This window comes from Heterodontus francisci, chromosome 3 (assembly GCF_036365525.1).
Source record: "Heterodontus francisci isolate sHetFra1 chromosome 3, sHetFra1.hap1, whole genome shotgun sequence".
In the NCBI taxonomy this organism is placed as follows: Eukaryota; Metazoa; Chordata; class Chondrichthyes; order Heterodontiformes; family Heterodontidae; genus Heterodontus; species Heterodontus francisci.
Window position 1 is genome coordinate 189,685,639 of NC_090373.1, and position 12,068 is coordinate 189,697,706.

At 46.0% G+C, this 12,068-nt stretch overlaps 1 protein-coding gene across 6 annotated transcripts in view; it reads left to right on the forward strand.

The window, feature by feature from the left end:
• LOC137365261 (CSC1-like protein 2) overlaps window positions 1-12,068 on the forward strand; it is a 302,640-nt gene that overhangs the window by 106,382 nt on the left and 184,190 nt on the right. The window lies entirely within an intron of this gene.

A 12,068-nucleotide genomic window follows, 5' to 3' on the forward strand; every position in this document is an offset into this window, starting at 1 on the left:
TTATTAAGCCAAAGCTCCAAATGGCCAAGCAACAGAATGTTTACCAGTAATCTGCAGCAATAAGCTATTAAGTATTAACTAGTTAAGCTGCTAGGCCTGTGCTGGGATGAGGGAGCAGTACCTCAGGACATGCGCGATGCCAATATCATCACCCTCTATAAAAACAAAGGTGACCGCGGTGACTGCCACAACTACCGTGGAATTTCCCTGCTCAGCATAGTGGGGAAAGTCTTTGCTCGAGTCGCTCTAAACAGGCTCCAGAAGCTGGCCGAGCACGACTACCCTGAGGCACAGTGTGGCTTTCGTGCAGAGAGATCGACCGTTGACCTGCTGTTCTCCCTTCGTCAGATACAGGGGAAATGCCGCGAACAACAGATGCCCCTCTACATTGCTTTCATTGGTCTCACCAAAGCCTTTGACCTCGTCAGCAGACATGGTCTCTTCAGACTACTAGAAAAGATTGGATGCCCACCAAAGCTACTAAGTATCATCACCTCATTCCATGACAATATGAAAGGCACAATTCAACATGGTGGCTCCTCATCAGACCCCTTTCCTATCCTGAGTGGCGTGAAACAGGGCTGTGTTCTTGCACTCTCACTTTTTGGGATTTTCTTCTCCCTGCTGCTCTCACATGCGTTCAAGTCTTCTGAAGAAGGAATTTTCCTCCACACAAGATTAGGGGGTAGGTTGTTCAACCTTGCCCATCTAAGAGCGAAGTCCAAAGTATAGAAAGTCCTCATCAGGGAACTCCTCTTTGCTGATTATGCTGCTTTAACATCTCACACTGAAGAGTGCCTGCAGAGTCTCATCGACAGATTTGCAGCTGCCTGCAATTAATTTGGCCTAACCATCAGCCTCAAGAAAACGAACATCATGGGGCAGGACATCAGAAATGCTCCATCCATCAACATTGGCGACCACGCTCTGGAAGTGGTTCAAGAGTTCACCTACCTAGGCTCAACTATCACCAGTAACCTGTCTCTAGATGCAGAAATACACAAGCGCATGGGAAAGGCTTCCACTGCTATGTCCAGACTGACCAAGAGAGTGTGGGAAAATGGCGCACTGACACGGAACACAAAAGTCCGAGTGTATCAAGCCTGTGTCCTCAGTACCTTGCTCTATGGCAGCGAGTCCTGCACAACGTAGGTCAGCCAAGAGCGACGTCTCAATTCATTCCATCTTCGCTGCGTCTGGAGAATATTTGGCATCAGGTGGCAGGACCGTATCTCCAACACAAGTCCTCGAGGCAGCCAACACCCCCAGCTTATACACACTACTGAGTCAGCGGCGCTTGAGATGGCTTGGCCATGTGAGCCGCATGGAAGATGGCAGGATCCCCAAAGACACATTGTACAGCGAGCTCGTCACTGGTATCAGACCCACCGGCTGTCAATGTCTGCGCTTTAAAGACGTCTGCAAACGTGACATGAAGTCCTGTGACATTGATCACAAGTCGTGGGAGTCAGTTGCCAGCGATCGCCAGAGCTGGCGGGCAGCCATAAAGGCGGGGCTAAAGTGTGGCGAGTCGAAGAGACTTAGCAGTTGGCAGGAAAAAAGACAGAGGCGCAAGGGGAGAGCCAACTGTGTAACAGCCCCGACAAACAAATTTTTCTGCAGCACCTGTGGAAGAGCCTGTCACTCTAGAATTGGCCTTTATAGCCACTCCAGGCGTTGCTCCACACACCACTGACCACCTCCAGGCGCTTACCCATTGTCTCTCGAGATAAGGAGGCCAAAGAAGAAGAGTTAAGCTGCTGCAGTAGCACTGTGGGGGTGCATTCTAAGCTTTTGATCTGGTCATACAGGGAGGTGGTGGCATAGTGGTAATATCGCTGAACTAGAAATTCAGAGGCTCAGGTGAATGCCCTCTGGACATGGGTTCAAATCCCACCACGGCAGCTGGTGGAATTTAAATTCAATTAATTAGTAAAAAAAAGAAAATCTGGATTTGAAAGCTTATCTCAGTAATGGTGTTTGAAGCTGTCATTGTTGTAAAAACCCATCTGGTTCACTATTGTCCTTTAGAGAAGGAACTCTGCTGTCCTTACCTGGTCTGGCCTACATGTGACTCCAGACCCACAGCAATGTGGTTGACTCTTAACTGCCCTCTTAAATGGCCTAGCAAGCCATTCAGTTGTCAAGGGCAATTAGGGATGGGCAACAAATTGCCAGCGACACCCACATCCTCTGAAGGAATGGAAAAAATACTTGGGTAAATTCGGTGTACCAGTGAGGAGTATGTGAATTAAAGAATATTTTATATTAATTTGATGTGGAGATTTTAACAACAATTTATATTTACAGAAGAGAATATTTACTAGGGAACCAAGAGTCTTGTGAAAATGAGGATCTGAAATAAGTTAGTATTAGTATTAATAAAGAGGTAGTACTCAAAAATTAACCAGATTGAAGGTTGATAAATCCCCTGGGCCAGATGAGGTACAGCCCAGAGTGTTGAAGGAGGTGGCTACAGAGATGGTGAATGCATTGAAGGTTATCTTTCAAAATTTTGCAGTTTCTGGAAATGTTCTTGCAGACTGGAAGGTAGCAAATGTAACTCTGCTATTTAAGAAAGGAGGGAGAGAGTAAATGGGGAACTACAGACCAGTTAGTTTGAAGGAGTAGGGAAAATGTTAGAATCTGTTATAAAAGATGTGATGACTAGAAACTTAGAAAATGATGATTGGGCAAAGTCAACATGGATTTGTGAAAGGGAAATCATGTTTGACAAACCTGTTGGAGTTTTTTGAGGATGTTATTTATAAGTATAGGTAAAAGAGAAGCAGTGGATGTGGTGTAATTGGATTTTCAGAAGGCTTTTGATAAGGTCCCACACAGGAGGTGAGTAAACACATTAGAGCACGTTGGATTGGGATAATATACTGGTATGGATTGAGAATTAGTTAACAGACAGAAAGCAGAGTAGGAATAAATGGGTCATTCTGAGGATGGCAGGCTAGTGGGGTTACTAGTGGGGTACTGCAAGGATCAGTGCTGGGGTCACAGCTGTTCATAATCTATATAAATGATTTGGATGTGGGGACCAAATGTAATAATTCCAAATTTGCTGATGAGACAAAACTAGGTGGGACTATAAGTTGTGAGGAGGATGCAAGGAGGCATCAAGGGGACTTGGGCAGGCTAAGTGAATGGGCAAGGACATGTGAATAAGTGTGAAGTTATCCACTGTGGTAGAAAAAACAAAAAGGCCAAGTATTTCTTAGAGTCAAAGAGTGATGCAACACAGAAACATGCTCTTCGGCCCATTGTGTCCGTGCCGGCCATCAAGCATCAGTCTATTCTAATCTCATTTTCCAGCACTTGGCCCGTAGCCTTGTATGCTATGGCGTTTCAAGTGCTCATCTAAATACTACTTAAATGTTGAGGGTTCCTGTCTCTACCACCCCTTCAGGCTGTGTGTTCCAGATTCCAACCACCCTCTGGGTGAAAAAATATTTCCTCAAATCCCCTCTAAACCTCATGCCCCTTACCTTAAATCTATGCTCCCTGGTTATTGACACCTCCGTTAAGGGAAAAGTTTCTTCCTATCTATGCCCCTCATAATTTTGTATACCTCAATCAGGTCCCCTTTCAGCCTTCTCTGCTCTAAGGGAAACAACCCTAGCCTATCCAAGTCTCTCTTCATAGCTGAAATGCTCCAGCCCAGGCAACATCCTGGGGAATCTCCTCTGCACCCTCTCCAGTGCAGTCACATCCTTCCTATAGTGTGGTGACCAGAACTTTACACAGTACTCCAGCTGTGGCCTAACTCGTGTTTTATATAGCTCCATCATAACCTCCCTGCTCTTATATTCTATGTCTCGGCTAATAAAGACAAGTATCCCATATGCCTTCCTAACCACCTGTGCTGCCGCCTTCAGTGATCTACGGACAAGTACACCAAGGTCCCTCTGACCCTCTGTACTTCCTAGGGTCCTACCGTCCATTGTATATCCCCTTGCCTTGTTAGTCCTCCCAAAATGCATCACCACACACTTCTCGGGATTAAATTCCATTTGCCACTGCTCTGCCCATCATACCAGCCCATTTATATCGTCCTGTAATCTAAGGCTTTCCTCACTATTTACGACACCACTAATTTTCGTGTCATTCGCGAACTTACTGATCATACCTCCTATATTCATGTCTAAATCATTAATGTACACTACAAAAAGCAAGAGTCCCAGCACTGACCCCTGCGGTACACCACTGGTCACAGGCTTCCAATCGCAAAAACATACCTCGACCATCACCCTCTGCCTCCTGCCACTCAGCCAGTTTTGGATCCAATTTACCAAATTGCCCTGGATCCCATGGGCTCTTACCACCTTGACCAGTCTCCCATGCGGGACCTTATCAAAAGCTTTACTGAAGTCCATGTAGACTACATCAACTGCTTTACCTTCATCTACACACCTCGTCACCTCAAAAAAAGTCAAATCAATTTGTTAGACATGATCTCCCCCTGACAAAGCTGACTATCCTTGATTAATCCCTGCCTCTTCAAGTGGAGATTAATCCTGTCCCTTAGAATTTTTTTCCAATAATTTCTCTACCACTGATGTAATTACAGGGCAGTGAGTCTCACCTGATTTATCCCTACTACCCTTCTTGAATATTGGTACCACATTCGCTGTCCTCCAGTCCTCTGGCACCTCTCCTGTGGCCAGAGAGGATCTGAAAATTTGTGTCAGCGCCCCTGCAGTCTCCTCCCTTGCCTCACATAGCAGCCTGGGATACTTCTCATCTGGGCCTGGGAATTTATCCACTATTAAGCCCGCTAAAACCGCTAATACCTTCTCCATTTCGATGCAAATTTGTTCAAGTATATCATTATCCCCCTTCCTGGTCTCTACACCTACATCGTCCTTCTCCATAGTGAACACAGATAAAAAGTAATCATTTAAAATCTCACCTACGTACTCCAGCTCCACGCACACATTGCCACTTTGGTCTCTTATAGGCCCTACTCTTTCCCTGTTTGTTCTCTTGCCCTTAATATACTTATAAAATGCCTTGAGATTTTCATTTATTTTGCCCGCCAGTGTTTTTTCATTCCCCCTCTTTGCTCTCCTAATTACTTTAAGTACCTCACTACACTTTCTATACTCCTCCAGGGCCTCGGCTGTTTTCAGCCCTCTGAATCTGCCATAAACCTCCTTTTGTTTTCCTTATTCAATCCTCTATATCCCTTGACATCCAGGGTTCCCTGGACTTGTTGGTCCTACCCTTCACCTTTACGGGAACATGTTGGCCCTGAACACTCACTATTTCCTTTTTGCATAACTCCCACTGGTCTGAAGTAGGCTTTCCTACAAGTAGCTGCTCCCAGTCCATTTTGGCCAGATCCTGTTAAATCATATTGAAATCGGCCATCCCCCAATTCAGTACCTTTATTTCTTAAATGGTGAGAAGTTGGGAAGTGTTGATGTCCAAAGGGACCTGGGTGTCTTTGTTCATGAGTAACTAAAAAGTAGCAAGTAGTTGGGAAAGCAAGTGGTATGTTGGCCTTCGTCACAAGGGGATTTGACTGCCAGAGTAAAAGTGTATTGCTGCAATTGGTATCGAGCCTTGGTGAGACCGCACCTGGAGTACTGTGTACAGTTTTGGTCTTGTCTAAGGAAGGGTACACTTGCCATAGAGGGAGTGTAACGGAGGTTCACCAAACACATTCCTGGGATTGCAATATTGTCTTATGAGCAGAGATTACAGAAACTGGGCCTGTATTCTCTAGAGTTTCGAAGAATGAGAGGTGATCTCATTGAAACTTAGAAAATTCTTACAGGGTGTGACATGGTGGCTGTAGATAGGATGTTTCCCCTGGCTGGAGAGTCTAGAACCGGGGGACATAGTCGCAGAATAAGGGGTAGGCCATTTAAGGCTGAGATGAGGAGGAATTTCTTCACTCAGGGTGATGAATCTTTGGAATTCTCTACCCCAGAGGGCGATGGAAGCTCAATCATTGAGCATGTTCAAGACAGAAATTGTTATATATCTGGGTACTCATGACATCAAGGGATATGGGGATAATGCGATAAAGTGGCATTGAGGTAAATAATCAGCCATGATCTCATTGAATGGAGGAGCAGGTTCGATGGGCTAAATGGCCTATTCCTGCAGCTGCTATGTTCCTAAGTCCTTTAAGCATAGTAAAACATCCCCAGGTGCTTCACAGGAGCATTATAAAACGATATTTGACATCCAGCCACTGTTTTAAATACTCATTCACTGGAAGTGAGCATTGTTGGCAAGATCAGTATTTAGCCCAGGGTTGCCCAACCTTTTTGTGTGGGGGTCCCATTACAATTTTTGTCTTGCATAGGGGTTCAGTGAAACGATTTCGGAAAGATAAAGGCATTAAAAAGTTATCTTACTAATAATCTAAACAACAATAGATGTGCATTTTTATGAAGAAGCTTTAAATGAGAAGACTAATTTATTGACTTACTTTCTCATCACTATGTTGGACACTAATTTAGTGAGACACCCAGCACCTTTTTGCTTGCACAGGTAGTCAGTGTTTGCCTGCACACTTTTTGCAGCGATGTGGAGTATTCCAGATAGATGTCCATCTGTCAGGAGTGATCTTGAGAGCTATCTCTCCCTCTTTTTGTGTGTGCGTCTCCCTCACTCTCTTTCTGTCTCTCTTTCTCCCTGTTCCCCTCTCTCTCTGCCCCCCTCCCTCTGTCCCTCGCAGTTGCAAGGAGTGGGAGTGGTCAGCACAACAGCTTTGTGGTTGGTCTTGGTCTTTTTTCTAAACTCGCGCTGTCCGTTTCAGAGCTGATGTGCTGACATCGGGAACAGCAGTTTTCCAACTTCAGACAGACTCGGGAGTTTCTGGCGGGCTTTTTTTTAAAAAAAAAGGAAAGAAAAAGCTCTCTGAAAGAAGACAATGGAAAATTTTTCATCTTTGAAATACATCTGCGGGCTGTATGGTGGACGACTCTGATTTAACCCATCTCTAATTGTCCTTGAGAAGGTGGTGATTATGTGCCGCCTTTATACACTGCATTCTGTATGGTGATGGCACACCAGTTAGATTAACCCAGCAACGATAAAGTAGCAACAATTATATTTCCAAGTCTGGATGGTGTGTGGCTTTGAAAGGAACTTGGAGGTGCAGGTGTTCCAATGTAATGTACTGCTTGCAATCCTTACCCTTCTAAGTGGTAGAGATCATAGCTTTGGAAGGTGCTGTCAAAGAAGCCTGGCGTGTTGCTGCAAAGCATCTTTGTAGATAGTACATAAAGTAGCCACAGAGCGCTGTTGGTGGAGGGAATGGTAGTTTGCGGTGATAAATGGGGTGCTAATCAAGCAGGCTGCTTTGTCCTGGATAGTGGCGAACTTCCTGACTGTTGTTGGAACTGGACTCACCCAGGCAAGTGGAGAGTAATCCATCTCACACCTAATTTGCGCCTTGTAAATGGTGTAGATTTTCGGGAGTCAGGTGGTGAATCACTCCCTGTGGAATTCTGTAACTCAGAACTGTTCTTGTAGCCACTGTATTTGTGTGACTGGTCCAGTTAAGTTTCTGCTCAATAGTGAGCCCTGGGATGTTGATGGTAGAGGATTCGATGATGGGAATGGTGTTCAATGTCAAGAGGAGGTGGTTAGACTTTCTCTTGTTGAAGGTGGTCATTGCCTGGCACTTATATGGTGTGAATTTTATTTGCCACTTATCAACCCAAGTCTAAATCCAGGTCTTGCATGCAGATACGGACTGCTTCATTATCTGAGGGGTTGCGAATGGAACTGAACACTGCAATCATTAGCAAACATGCCCATTTCTGACCTTTATAGAGGGAAGGTCATTGAAGCAGCTGAAGATGGTTAGGCCTAGGATACTGCCTTGAACTCCTGCAGTGATGTCCTAGGGCTGAGATGATTGGCCACCAACAGTCATAACCATCTTCGGTTTTGCGAGGTAAAACTGTAGCCATTGGAGCATTTTCACCCTGATTCCCATTAAGTTCAATCTTGCTAGGGCTCCTTAATGCTGCACTGCGTCAAATGTTGCCTTGATGTCGAGGGCAGTCACTCCCACCTCACCTACTGGAATTCAGCTCTTCCGTCCATGTTTGGACCAAGGCTATAATGAGGTCTGGGGCCAAGTGGTCCTGGTGGAACGCAAACTGAGCATTGGTGAGCAAGTTAGTGCTGAGTAAGTGCCGCTTGGTAGCACTGTCGATAACCCCTTCCATCACTTTGCTGCTGATTGAGAGTTGGCTGATGGGGCAATAACTAACTGGATTTGTCCTGCTTTTTGTGGAAATTACCTGGGTAATTTTCCATATTGTCTGGTAGATGCCAGTGTTGTAGGTGTACTGGAACAGTTTGGCTGGGGTGATGTTAGATCTGGAGCACGAGTTCTCAGCATTACAGCTGGGATGTTGTCCAGGCCCATAGCCTTTGCTATATCCAGCATACTCAGCGTTTCTTGATAATCCTATGGAGTGAATCAAATTGGCTGAAAACTGGCTTCTGTGGTGATCGGGACCTCAGAGGAGGCAGAGATGGATCATCCACTCAGCATGACTGGCTAAAGATGGTTGCAAATGGTTTAGCCTTGTCTTTTTCTCCGCCAGCATGAAGGATGAGAATGTTCATGAAGCCGCCACCTCCCGTTAGTTGTTTAATTGTCCACTGCCATTCACGGCCAGAAGTAGTGGGACAGCAGATCTTTGATCTGATAGGATGGTTGTGGGATCAGCTAGCTCCATGGTAGGCTATTGCAGAAAATACGGAAGTATGGGGTTGAAGGTGATTTAGAGCTTTGGATCAGAAATTGGCTAGCTGAAAGAAGACAGAGGGTGGTGGTTGATGGTAAATGTTCATCCTGGAGTTTAGTTACTAGTGGTGTACCGCAAGGTTCTGTTTTGGGGCCACTGCTGTTTGTCATTTTTATAAACGACCTGGATGAGGGTGTAGAAGGATGGGTTAGTAAATTTGCGGATGACACGAAGGTCGGTGGAGTTGTGGATAGTGTCGAAGGGTGTTGTAGGGTACAGAGGGACATAGATAGGCTGCAGAGCTGGGCTGAGAGATGGCAAATGGAGTTTAATGTGGAGAAGTGTGAGGTGATTCACTTTGGAAGGAGTAACAGCAATGCAGAGTACTGGGCTAATGGGAAGATTCTTGGTAGTGTAGATGAGCAGAGAGATCTTGGTATCCAGGTACATAAATCCCTGAAAGTTGCTACCCAGGTTAATAGGGCTGTTAAGAAGGCATATGGTGTGTTAGCTTTTATTAGTAGGGGGATCGAGTTTCGGAGCCACGAGGTCATGATGCAGCTGTACAAAACTCTGGTGAGGCCGCACCTTGAGTATTGCGTGCAGTTCTGGTCACCGCATTATAGGAAGGATGTGGAAGCTTTGGAAAGGGTGCAGAGGAGATTTACTAGGATGTTGCCTGGTATGGAAGGAAGGTCTTACGAGGAAAGGCTGAGGGACTTGAGGTTGTTTTCGTTAGAGAGAAGGAGGAGGAGAGGTGACTTAATAGAGACATACAAGATAATCAGAGGGTTAGATAGGGTGGATAGTGAGAGTCTTTTTCCTCGGATGAGGATGGCAAACACGAGGGGACATAGCTTTAAGTTGAGGGGTGAAAGATATAGGACAGATGTCAGAGGTAGTTTCTTTACGCAGAGAGTAGTAGGGGCGTGGAACGCCCTGCCTGCAACAGTAGTAGACTCGCCAACTTTAAGGGCATTTAAGTGGTCATTGGATAGACATATGGATGTAAATGGAATAGTGTAGGTCAGATGATCGGCGCAACATCGAGGGCCGAAGGGCCTGTACTGCGCTGTAATATTCTAATTCTAATCTAATCTAATCTCTGCCTATAGCATGCTGCCTCTGCTGTTTAGCATGCTTGTAGTACTGTGCTGTAGCTTCACCAGCTTGGCATCTCATTTTTAAGTGCACCTGTTGCTGCTCCTGGCATGTCATACTGCTCCCTTCATTGAACCAGTGTTGCTCACCTGACTTGATGGTTATGCTAGACTGAGGGATATGCCAGGCCATGAGGTTACGGATTGTGATGGAATACAATTCCGCTGCTATTTTTTTTATTCATTCATGGGATGTGGGCATCACTAGCTAGGCCAGCATTTATTGCCCATCACCACCTTCTCAAAGGCAATTAGGGGTGAGCTGCCTTTTTGATCTGCTGCAGTCCATGCTGTTAGGAAGGGAGTTCCAGGATTTTGACCTAGCGACCGTGAAGGAACAGCAATATAGTTCCAAGTCAGGGTGGTGTGAGACTTGGAGGGGAATTTGCAGGTTGTGGTGTTCCCATGCATTTGCTGCCCTTGCCCTTCTAATTGGTAGAGGTCGTGGGTTTGGAAGGTACTGTTTGAGGAGCCTTGGTGCGTTGCTGCAGTGCATCTTGTAGATGGTACACACTGCTGCCCCTGTGCGTCGATGGTGGAGGGAGTGAATGTTTGTGAATGGGGTGCTAATCAAGTGGGCTGCTTTGTCCTGGATGGTGTCGAGCTTGAGTGTTGTTGGAGCTGCACCCATCCAGGCAAGTGGAGAGTATTCCATCACACTCCTGACTTGTGCCTTGTAGATGGTGGACAGGCTTTGGGGAGTCAGGAGGTGAGTTATTCGCTCCAGGATTCCTCGCCTCTGACCTGCTCTTGTAGCAGTATTTATATGACTACTGCAGTTCAGTTTCTGGTCAATGGTAACCCCTAGAATGTTGATAGTGGGGGATTCAGCGATAGTAATGCCATTGAATGTCTAGGGGAGATGGTTAGATTCTCGCTTGTTGGAGATGGTCATTGCCCGGCACTTGTGTGGCGCGAATGTCACTTGCTAGTTATCAGCCTAAGCCTAGATATTGTCCAGGTCTTACTGCATTTCTACACTGCCTGCTTCAGTATCTGAGGAGTCGCAAATGGCGCTGAACATTGTGCAATCATCAGCGAACATCCCCACTTCTGACCTTATGATTGAAGGAAGGTCATTGATGAAGCAGTTGAAGATGTTTGGGGCTAGGACACTACCCTGAGGAACTTCTGCAGTGATGTCCTGGAGCTCAGATGATTGACTTCCAACAGCCGTGAACATCTTCCTTTGTGCTAGGTATGATTCCAACCAGCAGAGAGTTTTCCTCCTGATTCCCATTGACTTCAATTTTGCTTGGGCTCCTTGATGCCATACTCAGTCAAATGTTGCCTTGATGTCAAGGGCAGTCACTCTCCCCTCTCGAATTCAGCTCTTTTGTTCATGTTTGAACCAAAGCTGTAATAAGATCTGGAGCTGAGTGGCCCAGGCCGGAACCTAAACTGAGTGTCACTGAGCAAGTTATTGCAAGTGCCGCTTGATAGCACTGTCGACGACACCTTCCATCACTTTACTGATGATTGAGATTGGACTGATGGGGCGGTAATTGGCCGGGTTGGACTTGTCCTGTCCCATTTAGCACTGTGGTAGTGCTACGCAATGGAGGGTGTCCTCAGTGTGAAGATGGGACTTTGTCTCGACAAGGAATATGTGGTGGCCACTCCTACTAAAACTGTCATGGACAGACGCATCTGCGATGCCTGGATTGGTAAGGATGAGGTCATGTTGGCTTTTCCCTCATGTTTTGTCTCCTGCCACAGGCCCGTCTGGCAGCTATGTCCTTCAATACTCTTCCATCTTGGTCAGTAGTGGTGCTACCGAACCACACTCAGTAACGGACATTGAAGTCCCCCAACCAAAGTACCTTCTATGCTCTTGCTGCTCTCAGCACTTTTCCAAGTAGTGTTCAACATGGAGGAACATTGATTCATCAGTTGAAGGAGAGCTGTAGGTGGTGGTAGCAGGAGGCTTCCTTGCTCATGTTTGACCCACTGTCATAAGACTTCATGATATCTGAAATCAATGTTTAGGACTTCCAGGGACACTCCCTCCTGACTGCCACTGTGCCACTACCTCTGCTGGATGTGTCCTGGTGAGACGTGCAGTCTTTGGGAAGATGACCAAAACTTGCTCAAAATGTAGGTCTTAAGGAGTGTCTTTAAGAAGGAAAGAGAGGCAGAGAAGTACGAAGACAGGGTTCCAAAGCTTAGGGCC